Below are 12,365 nucleotides of genomic sequence, written 5' to 3'. Positions count from 1 at the left end.
CATTCTATCTCAAGGAGTCCAAATAATGTAAAGAGTAACTACAATTATATAATCTTCAACTCAGTCAAAGATCTGAGAAGGGAATAAACACTACTCAACAAACGAGATATATCCAAAATGTGCAACAATTGACAGAGACACTGACTACCTGGGCAATCACCCAAAGTCTCGTTTGCAATGTTGAGTCAACCAATTTTGGCTAAGGCCTAACATAACTGACATACCATTATTAAGGCAAGGAACTTTTCAAAACTATCTTACCCTGTCTTGGCAGGATATGACAGTCCTGTTTTATCCATTGATGCATGCTCTGTATCTGTGTCAGTGGTTGAGGTATGGGCATTTCTTTGCCCAAAGGCCAGTTCTGCCAAATAGAAAGGCTCCAGGTAGAGTGTCTTTGGTGCTCAACATTCTCTCGGGAATAGAGTGGTGTTGCCAGGAGCAATTGTGTCTCACTATCACGAAACTCTGAGTTAGATTAAAGGCCATTTTCTACAGCTCTTTGAAGAGGTTGAAGATTATCTATCTATACTGAGTATAATCTCTATATATCTAAAGAACCTGATTAGTCTGATTATAAATGACAAACTTAGATGACTATTTATCTATATAATTCTCAATATCTATCTAACTTAAAGACTAAGACAATAAACAACTGTGTAACAAATGAGGATAATGACCTCCAAATATAAACACTGTACAAATATACATTGCAATATGGCAAATATATATCAATACACAAACATTATATAAGTATCTTAATCAGAGGTAGAAATGTACATTGCAATATGGTAAATATATACAATATGTATTTATCAATACAATATATGTCAATACATAAAAAATGTTTTAAACAGAGATAGAAACATGCATGCATACAATAGTCAATATAATTTAACTTTGTATCAATATACAAGAATCTATACCAATATATTTGTCTAAAAGCAGTAACTCACAATTATAAATCTATTATCCCATCATTCCCTCTTTTTTTTTTTTTCAAAATGATCCCTGAGCTTATAAAATTCCTCCCCCAACCTCCCAACCCCTAAATGATGTCCCTAAACCCAGGCGTAAATTTTACTGGGAGAGGGGACGTCGTCCTCTAGAATTACTTCCAGCTGTCATGGGGGCGACGTTCTTTCTGGGGGATCCTGTGAAAGTAAAATGATGGTTAAATTTCAAGATCAATGTCTTTTAAAATTGCAAATAGTCTCTGAGTATTTTGTGCAAGTCTGGCCAGAATGTTGTACAAGATGTGCACCATTTCAGCTAACCAAGTTGGGATCGTCTTGTGCAGCTGGTATCCAAAACAGGTCTTGTAGTAGTGCTATCAATATCATGAAGTCATATCAACCAGGTGGAGTTGTTGTTGTGGGGCCCCATCTTCTTCCTGGAAACTTCAAATGTCACTTCAGGAAAAACTCATTGTTCATTGTGAAAAACTTAAACATTAATCATATAGACATATATAGACATATATATATATATATATTCACTGAAAGGCATGATAGATATATTCAATGAAAAGTATGATAGAGGGGGCTGGAGAGATGGCTCAGAGGTTAAGAGCACTGACTGCTCTTCCCGAGGACCCAGGTTCAATTCCCAGCACCCACATGGCAGTCCACAACTGTCTGAAAATCCAGTTCCAGCGATCTGACCACCCTTATACCAATGCACATAAAATAAAGTTAAATAAACCATAGAAAATTAAAAAAAAAGAAAAAGAAAAGTATGATAGATATGAAGAAAAGCAAAGATGTTTTCTAAACTCATATTTCTTTTTGTCCCATATCATGGCTCTTGACATGAGACAGAAACTCCAGAAACTCTGGTTTTTTCTCTTACTAACAGGCTTGGAATTGGAGAGGGACTGAGCCAGAGTCCAACTTCAAAACCAGCTCTATATATTTATAAAGAAATGTTTAATAAGACATATAAATAAAAATTAATACTTACAAAATGTGTCGATCCATCAGTAATTAAATATTCAGGGTCCCTCAATTTCTTTGAAGATGAGTATTTTCCTGTGGAGATAAGAAAAGAACCCTGCCTCCAACCTATCTGTATTTCTTACCATCAGTATGTTCGCCATCCTTATGAAAGAATTGTTATTTATCTTTTCCAAGTGGCTTCTCTTCTTCAAATCGAACCTTTATTAATTTTGATGGTATCCACAATTTTTCCTCACCTGTGGAGATAAGAGCAAAACCCCTTCCCCAACGTAGCACATATCCTGGCTTCCATTGTGAGGTCAGCACATCCTTGAAATAAACTGGTTGATTTAGTTCAGTAGACTTTTCCATTATCCAATGTCTTTCTGCAGCCGTTGTTCCCTTCTCATTAGCGTTGAGAAAATTCAAGATTAAGAAAGCATTATGTAGCCTATTTTGGGGGGTGTTTTCCACCCCTTTCTGTTTGTTCAACATATCTTTTATAGTTCGATTTGATCTTTCTATGACTGCTTGACCTGTAGGATTGTATGGTATACCTGTAACATGCTTGATATTGTAATAATCAAAAAACCGTTTCATTTTCCTAGAAACATAAGCAGGACCATTGTCCGTTTTTATTTGTGTAGGTATACCCATAATAGCCATGACTTCTAATAAATGAGTGATTATTGAATCAGCTTTTTCTGAACTTAAAGCAGTTGCCCACTAAAAGCCTGAATAAGTGTCAATGGTGTGATGAACATATTTTATTTTGCCAAATTCTGCAAAGTGGAACACATCCATCTGCCAGATTTCATTCCTTTGGGTGCCCTTTGGATTAGCCCCTGCAGGCAGTGGCATTTGGTTATAGAAAGAGCAAGTAGGGCATTTCTTTACAATATCCTTAGCTTGTTGCCATGTAATTGAAAATTCTTTCTTCAAACCTTTGCTATTAACATGATGTTTTTTATGAAATTCAGAGGCTTGTAGCACACTGCCAATCAATAATTGATCAATTTCTGCATTACCTTGTGCTAGAGGACCTGGCAGACCCGTATGGGATCGGATGTGTGTTATGTACATAGGGCAAAGCCTGTTCCTGATCAAATCTTGAACCTGGAGAAACAATGAGGTTAGTTCTGTATCATCAGGTATAAATTCAGCAGTTTCAATATGTAAAATAACTCTTTCTGTGTATTGTGAATCAGTGACTATATTAATAGGTTCTTTAAAATCCCTTAGCACCATAAGAATGGCATATAATTCCGCCTTCTGGACAGAATTATACGGACTTTGTTCCACCTTACCCAAGTCTTCTGATTTGTAACCTGCCTTCCCTGATTTATTGGCATCAGTATAGAATGTACGGGCTCCAGTTATTGGAGCATCACGAATGATTCGAGGAAGAATCCAAGAAGTTCTCTTTATGAAGTTAAGCCTCTTGCTTTTTGGATAGTTGTTATTAATGTCTCCCAAAAAATTAGCACAAGCTCTTTGCCATGGTTCATTATCTTCCCATAATTTCTTTAGTTCATCCGCAGTGAAAGGCACTATAATTTCTGCTGGGTCTATGCCTGCTAGTTGACGAAGTCTCAGCTTGCCTTTTATAATTAACTCAGAGACTTTTTCCACATAAGTTTTCAGTTTCTTACTTGGTTTATGTGGTAAAAAGATCCATTCCAAAATAATATCATCTCTCTGCATTAAAATTCCTGTAGGAGAAATTTTTGATGGTAGTATGACGAGAATACAATCGAGCTCTGGATTCACCCTGTCCACATGTGCTTGTTGTAATTTTTCCTCAATCATTGTCAGTTCCTTTTCTGCTTCAGCTGTTAATTCTCTGGGACTGTTTAAATCTTTATCACCATCTAAGGTTTTGTTCAAATGAATTATTAAATCAGGTGTTATTCCAATAGCTGGTCGTAGACTGGAAATGTCTCCTACCAGTCTTTGAAAGTCATTAAGAGTCCGTAGGCAATCTCTCCTAATTTGTGCTTTTTGTGTCTTAATTTTTTGCAAACCTATTTTATAACCTAAATAATTAACAGAATCTCCCTTCTGAATCTTTTCAGGAGCGATTTGCAATCCCCATTCAGGTAAAAGTATCTTTATTTCTTCAAACAGTCTGTTCAAGGTATCCATGTTTGAATCGGATAACAAGATGTCGTCCATGTAATGGTATACTATAGATTTGGGAAATTTCTTGCTTATTATTTGCAGTGGTTGGTTCACAAAATATTGGCACAGGGAGGGGCTATTTAACATACCCTAGGGGAGGACGGTCCAGTGGTACCTCCTCGAACGTTGAGAATTGTTATAAGTAGGCACTGTGAAGGCAAATTTTTCTCTATCTTCTTTTTGCAAAGGTATAGTGAAAAAACAATCCTTTAAATCAATAACTATGAGAGGCCATCCTTTTGGTAATAAGGAGGGCAAAGGAATTCCAGATTGCAGAGGGCCCATAGGTTGAATTACCTTGTTGATGGCCCTGAGATCTGTCACCATTCTCCATTTACCTGATTTTTTCTTAACCACAAATACAGGAGAATTCCAAGGGCTGGTAGATTCTTCTATATGTCCAGCATCTAATTGTTCTTGTACCAGCTGTTCTAAAGCCTGTAACTTTTCCTCAGCTAAAGGCCATTGCTTTGTCCATATTGGTTTCTCAGTCAACCATTTTAGAGGCAAGGCTGTTGGTATCTCTGAAGGGACATCAATTGCTTGTTCTAGTACAGCCCGAATGGCCGGTTTTCTCCATTTGTAATATCTTTTAATATTATTCTCAGAAATATATGCTCTAGATTTAGCAGGAATGTTAATTTCGGTATTCCATTGTTGTAATAGGTCACGACCCCATAAATTCATTGCGATATTGGCTACATATGGCTTTAATTTTCCTATTTGTCCCTCTGGCCTTATACATTCAACCCATCTTGTGTTCTGCCTTACTCGAGATAGGGTTCCAATTCCCAGGAGCGGAACATTTACATTCTGAAGAGGCCAATACAGATGCCAAGATTCAGGGGTAATGATACTTACATCAGCACCTGTGTCCAGCAGGCCAGTAATAAAAATGCCATTTACACACACTCTCAGTTTAGGTCTTTGATCATTTATAGAAGTTTGCCAAAACACACATAACTTATCTTTCTGATCATTATTGCTTGTAACAGTAGGCATGGGGCTTCCTAATTGTCCTGATGAGGCACGTTCTCTGCAGAAACTGGAAATGACTGAACCATGTTTGCCATGGGGGCCTGTGAGGCCCCCTCTCTCACGTTTCCCGGCTGTATCAGGTTGCCTTGTCTATCTCTTGTAGACCTGCATTCATTCGTCCAATGTCTGCCCTTTCCACATCTTCTACATAAACCTGAAGGCTGAGTCCTCCTATTTCTGTTATTTCTAGAAGATGCATTATTATTATTATTATTTCTGAAAGATGCATTATTATTATTATTTCTGAAAATCCGTTGTCTACAATTCCTTTTCATATGACCCATTTTGCCACAATTAAAACATTTGTTATTCTGGTGTCTCCTTTTACCATTGGAAATTGCTTCTTCTACCCATGCTTCAGTGCCATAATCAAATGTATCAACATTGAGTGTATGCAAGACCCATTCTTCCAAGGGCGCTGATCTGAGCTTTAAAGGACCCAAAATCCTTTTGCATTCCACATTTGCATTTTCATAAGCCAAAGACTCAATCATTATACATCTTGCTTCTGGGTCAGATATCCCTATTTGTACAGCCTTAGTTAATCTTTGTAAAAAGTCACTAAAGGGTTCTCTCTGACCCTGTTTAACTCTGACAAATGATTCCATTCTCTGTCCTGGGTCTTGTACCCTGTCCCAAGCCCTTAAGGCCGCTGTAGTACACATGGAGAGTGTGTTTTCATCCAAATTAGCTTGTTCCTGAGGATTGGAAAAGAGCCCTTCACCTAGAATTTGATCTAGGGAAATGTCAATTCCCTTCGCTTTTTCCTGCTGTTCTAAGAGTCTAGCCTCTTGCCTGAATAAGCATTTCCATTTCAATTGCGGTCCACTCTTGAGTACCGCAGAGCTCAGCTGGAGCCAGTCCGAGGGGGTTGCTCTGCTTGTCGTGGCCCAAGATCTTAGCATCTCTTTAACAAAAGAGGCTTGCATCCCAAAAGTCATGACAGCCTGTTTTATTTCCTTGAGATCATTCATACGGACAGGCTCCCATGTATCCTCCTTGATGACCCTAGGGTTTTTGGAACCAATCACCTTCTCTGTTGTTATTACTGGAAAGGCAGGTAGAGCTGTAGGTAGAGCTTTGTGGAAATTGTCCCGGAGAGACTTACCCACAGATGTAGTTAAAATTTGCCTTTCTACCCTTTGCTCTTCTTCATCAGAATTTATCTGATGAAGAATCTTTTCAATTCTATTCACCATTGCCTTCTGCAATATCTGAATCTCCTGTCCAGAATTATGTTCCAAAGCCTTCATTGAGGATTCTAAAGTATGAAGTTTGTCCATTAGAGATAACATCTCATCTTTGGACATAATTTTTATGGCATAAACCGTGCCTTCTTGTATTGACAATCTCTCCGTCAATCTGTCATAAACTTTAGACAAAATCCGATTGTCACATTCAGCAGTTTTGATTCTCTCAGTTAATGTTTCATTTCCTACAGAAAGGGACTGAATCTTATGGTCCAGATCAGCTGTTCCCTCTTCCATAGTAATGAATTTCTCCTTAATATCAGCCACTAATGTTTCAGTTCCTACAGAAAGGGACTGAAGCTTACAATTCAGATCAGCTGTTCCCTCTTCCATAGTAATGAATTTCTCCTTAACATCAGCCTGGAGAACTTCAAACTGATTCTTGAGAAGATTGTTATCAGTCTGGAGAACTTCAAACTGATTCTTGAGAAGATTGTTATCATTCTCAATTGTTTTTAAGCGTTCAATCTCTGCCTTAAGAATCCTGGATTCGTCTCGTAAAGACTTTATCATATTTCTATTATCAAACCATTTGGTGCCAATGAAAACTACAAATCCCAGAAGGATCCATATATGTGGGGTGATAGACACCTCTTGTAAAATCTCCCACATGGTACAATAAAAAAAACTGTTAAATTCTTGAACAGTAATGTGTTCAGACATTTTATTCATAAAAGAAAAATTTTTTACCTGCAATGATCGGTTCCTGCCAGTGGTGGTTTCTGTGTTTTTGGAGCCTGTCCTAGAACTAGCTCTTGTAGACCAGGCTGGCCTCGAACTCACAGAGATCCGCCTGTCTCTGCCTCCAAAGTGCTGGGATTAAAGGCATGCACTACCACGGCCTGGCAGGCCTCAAACTCACAGAGATCCGCCTGCCTATGCTTCCCAAGTGCTGGGATTAAAGGCGTGCGCTACCACTGCCTGGCCGGCCTCAAACTCACAGAGATCCGCCTGCCCTTGCCTCCCAAGTGCTGGTATCAAAAGCGTGCGCCACCACTGCCCGGCCAAGTCAGACCAAATCTGACGCTGTGGCAGCTTTTGTTGCAAAATCGCAGGTACTTGAGCTTCTGCTAATTCAGGCAGTGGGGTTCCGCTGCAAAACTTAGCCAAGGCAGGCAGAATGGGCCTGTGTGGCCGAGTATGTCTCGGACTCGGCACTGGGGCCGGAGTCACGAACTGAAAAACAGCACCCGGGAGGGTGCTGTGTTAGCTAGCGGGCTACCCGCTTGAGTCGGGGGCAAAATAGCCCGACGTTGGACGCCAAAATGTAGCGGCGTAAACGAATGCAGACAGATTGTAAAAATATATATAGTTTTAATGTAGAAATAGACTTACAGAACCACCGTTCCCGTGGAGACCAGGAAAGCAGAAGAGACAGCTCAGAGCACCCTTGCCAAATTTATAGACAGACATTAGCCCGAGGCGAACACGCCCCCTAAGGGGCGGGACTTATCCCTACAGAAGGTCATTTCATATTAGTCACAGGTAAACTCCATCAAGAGGAAATTTCAATACTGAACATCTATGCCCCAAATACAAGGGCACCCTCATATGTCAAAGAAACACTTCTAAAGCTTAAATCATATATTAAACCCCACACACTAATAGTGGGAGACGTCAACACTCCTCTCTCACCACTGGACAGGTCAATCAGACAAAAAAATGAACAGAGAAATAAGAGAACTAACAGATGTTATTATGACTCAAATGGACTGAACAGACCTCTATAGAATATTCCATTCAAACAAAAAAGAATATACCTCCTTCTTGGCACCTCATGGAACCTTCTCAAAAACTGACCACATACTCAGTAACAAAACAAACCTCAACAAATACAAAAAAAATGGGATAAGGGGGCTGGAGAGATGGCTCAGTGGTTAAGAGCATTGCCTGCTCTTCCAAAGGTCCTGAGTTCAATTCCCGGCAACCACATGGTGGCTCACAACCATCTGTAATGAGGTCTGGTACCCTCTTCTGGCCTGCAGACATACACACAGACAGAATATTGTATACATAATAAATAAATAAATATAAAAAAAATTGGGATAACCCAATGTACCGTATCAGATCACCATGGTCTAAAACTAAAAGTCAACAGCAATGCTATTTCCAGAAAACTCACAAACACATGGAAATTAAACAATGCTCACCTGAAACATCAATGGGTCAAGAAAGAAATAAAGAAATTAAAGACTTCCTAAAATTCAATGAAAATAACCACACAACATACCCAAATTTATGGAACACAATGAAAACAGTGTTAAGAGGCAAGTTCTTAGCACCAAATGCCTACATAAAATCCCACACTAGTGAATTAACAGAACATTTGAAAACTTTAGAACAAAAAGAAACAAACTCACCTAAGAGAACTAGATGACAGGAAATAATCAAATTGAGAGCTGAAAATCAACAAAATAGAAACAAAGAAAACAATACAAAGAATGAGACACAGAATTGGTTCTTTGAAAGGAATCATCAAAATAGACAAACCGTTATCCAAACTAACCAATAGGCAGAGAAAGAATATCCAAATTAACAAAAATCAGGACTGGAGAGATGGCTCAGTGGTTAAGAGCACTGGCTGCTCTTCTAGAGGTCCTGAGTTCAATTCCCAGCAACCACATGGTGGCTCACGACCATCTGTAATGAGATCTGGTGCCCTCTTCTGGCACGCGGGCATACATGGAGGCAGAATGTTGTATACATAATAAATAAATAAAATCTTTAAAAAAAAACAAATTAACAAAAATCAGAAATGAAAAGGGGGACATAACAACAGACACGGAGGAAATACAGAGTATTATCAGGTCATATTTTGAAAACCTGTACTCCACAAAATTGGAAAACTTAAACGGGCAACTTTCTGGATAAATATCACTTACCAAAATTAAATCAAGACCAGATAAGCAAATTAAACAGATCTATAACTGCTGAAGAAATAGAAACAGTCATCAAAATTTTCCCAACCAAAAAAAAAGCCCAGGACCAGTTGGCTTCTCAGCTCAGAATTCTTCAAGACTTTCAAAGAGGAACTAATACCAATATTCCTCAAATTATTCCACTCAATAGAAACAGAGGGAACATGGCCAAACTTTTTTTATGAGGCTACAATTACCCTGATACCCAAACCACAGAAAGATAATACTAAGAAAGAGAATTACAGACCAATCTCACTAATAAACAAAACAAAAAACAAATGTCTTGGAAGACAAAATTTTCCCATGGAAACACAATTGATCAAAATAAACCAAACCCTTGTTGCCTTCTACAGCAATGATTTGGACAAGTAAAGAGGACACTCAGAGATAATAGTAAGTGGTATCCATGTTACACTGTGAGGTTTGTCCCTGCCTCATGTTCCTTTTTCTCACCACAGTGCTACCCAACACACTTCTTGTATTCATGTTGTCTTGACTCTGCATCCTGGAAGATGAGCTGCACACCTTGGAATGCATGTGGTGTGATTTCTACATGCAGAAGTCACAATCACACAGAAACCCTGTGCCTGGCAACAAAAGCATGTTCTCCTTTGGGTAGTTGTGGTGGTTTGACTGAATTGGTTCCTATAGGCTCCTGTTTGAATATTTTGGTCACTAGTGGAATTGTTTAGAAAGGATTAGGAGGTGTGGCCTTGTTGGGAGAGGTGTGGCAGTGGGATGGGCTTTGAGGTTTCAAAAGCCCCTGACAGGCCCAATGTCTGTCTGCTTGCTCTCTGTCTCTCTCTTTCTTTCTTTCTTTTTTTCTTTCTTTCTTTTCTTTTTTTTTTTTTTTTTTTTTCGAGACAGGGTTTCTCTGTAGCTTTTGGTTCCTGTCCTGGAACTTGCTCTGTAGACCAGGCTGGTCTCGAACTCACAGAGATCCACCTGTCTCTGCCTCCCGAGTGCTGGGATTAAAGGCGTGCGCCACCACCGCCAGGCTCTGTCTCTCTCTTTCTCTCCCCCTGCAAATCAGGATGTAAAGCTCTCAGCTGCTCCTCCTGCTATGCCTGTCTGTTTCCCACTGTGTTGATCATGGACTCACGTTAGGAGCCATTTTAAGCTTCTCCTTTCTCACACCTCACAGGGCCTTGAAGTAAAAATCTTGAGACAGAAAACTTAAAGTTAACTATGACATTGTGTGCTGACCTTGGAGATTCAAGCTTCAGAGAGCACCTCAGAGTGTCTTTTTTGTTTGCTGCTTATCACTAACAGCAGGTGTTCTAGCCACTGATCTTGCAACTGCCCCACTTAGGATGAGCCCCCTCCTTTCCTTCCTCCCTCCCCCTTCCTCAGTCCCCCCTGCCCGAGCTCCTCACTGAGGAGTATATAAGACATAAAACTTGCTTCAATAAACGGATGCCTTGACAAAATAGAATACTGCTTGGCATCTGTCTCTCTCTCTCACCCATGTCTTTCAGATAGTGCCTCTTCAGACCTTGGAATAACTTAGGACCTGCTGGGCAGGTCAGACTCACCCTCTAAAACTGTAAGCAAGCCCTTGGTTAAGTGCTTTCTTTAGTAACAGTTGCTTTGGTTATGGTGTTTCTTATAGCAATAGAACAGTAACTAAGACAGAAATATTGATTGAAGCCGGGTGGTGGTGGCGCATGCCTTTAATCCCAGCACTTGGGAGGCAGAGGCAGGTGATCTCGGTGAGTTCGAGGCCAGCCTGGTCTAGAAGAGCTAGTTCTAGGACAGGAACCAAAAAACCACTAAGAAACCCTGTCTCAAAAAATCAAAAAAAAAAAAATATTGACTGAACAGGGCCCCGAGGGAGCCAGCAGGGTGTGGAAAACATCCTGTATTTAGCCCTGGGTGGTGGTTCTGTTCATATGGTCAATAAACACACACTGAGCGCCTGTGCCTTCCAGGCAAAGGAGTGTCTGATGAAAAGATGGCCCATTAAGTGTACCATTCCTGGTGGTGAACAGTGGGTGAGTAACCACAAGAGACCAATGAGGATGTCCTGCAGTGACCTTTCCTCACTCTGCCAGCCACTCCCCAAAGCACCCTGTCCCAGCAAACGGAAAGGTGCTGCGGTAAGCTGTGGACAGTTCTCTCCGTGTGTGTTCCATGTCTTAGTCTTTTTACCTTTCTTTCCTTTTTTCTTTTTTACTTTTTCACTTTTATTTATGACAAATATTCCCTGATCTCTTCTGGTCAAAAATTCTTTGAGACAATTCCATCCACTTTAGCCAATGGGAGCATAGTATCATCTGACTTGCCCCACAGATAATGTAGGTTTTAAACTAGCTATTAAACCGGCCTGCGACCCTGTCAACCTCGGCCACATTCATCTGGGTGGACTCACGGTCCTTGGGATCAATGATGAGGTTGCCTGTGGTATATTTCCACATCACATACAGGTCCATGAATTCACCCATGTCATTCTGCATGTTTAAGCTATGCCTGCTCACTAGGACATGGAAGCACAGAAAAAAGCCCATGTCTTAGTCTTAACTAAGGGATAGATAGGGCTAAAATCTTTGAGGAAGAAGTCCTCCTGGAAGGAATGAAGAGGCATATCCAACTTTGCTTGGTCACCTTGTTCACCAACACATCCTGCACCAGCAACCTCCTGCCAGGTGGTGGAAGTGGCCAGCTCTGCAGCAGGTCTGGGATAGAGCCCTGTCTATCCACAGAATGAGCTGCAGCGGGGGTGGTAAGGGGGCACAAGAACAGCCTCTGGGAACTGGGTCCTCATCTCTGTGTAACTTGAGCCAAGACAGGATAAAGGGAGGTTGTGACTCTGGGCAACTGTGGAATGGAACCAATGGTACAGAAGACTAGATCCTCCAAAAAGTGTGGGAAGGGGCAGATGGGTCCATGTTGGAGGGTGAGGACCCACTTGTTTGTCCTGGCCGCCCAGCTAGCTTACACCCAAAATAACCACATAGAAACTGTATTAATTAAAACACTGCTTAGCCATTAGCTCTAACCTCTTATTGACTAACTCTTACATATTAGTTTAACCCATCTCC

General features: G+C 40.4%; 1 pseudogene; it reads right to left on the bottom strand.

The window, feature by feature from the left end:
• Positions 1-11,544: 11,544 nt before the first annotated feature.
• Positions 11,545-11,780, bottom strand: LOC121463581 (annotated as a pseudogene).
• Between the last annotated feature and the right edge of the window lie 585 nt (positions 11,781-12,365).

Source organism: Microtus oregoni, unplaced genomic scaffold (assembly GCF_018167655.1).
Source record: "Microtus oregoni isolate MIOR12 unplaced genomic scaffold, Mior012 000027F_ref0000203, whole genome shotgun sequence".
In the NCBI taxonomy this organism is placed as follows: Eukaryota; Metazoa; Chordata; class Mammalia; order Rodentia; family Cricetidae; genus Microtus; species Microtus oregoni.
Note: the sequence above shows the minus strand (reverse complement) of the source record. Positions and strands in the feature narration are given on the sequence as shown.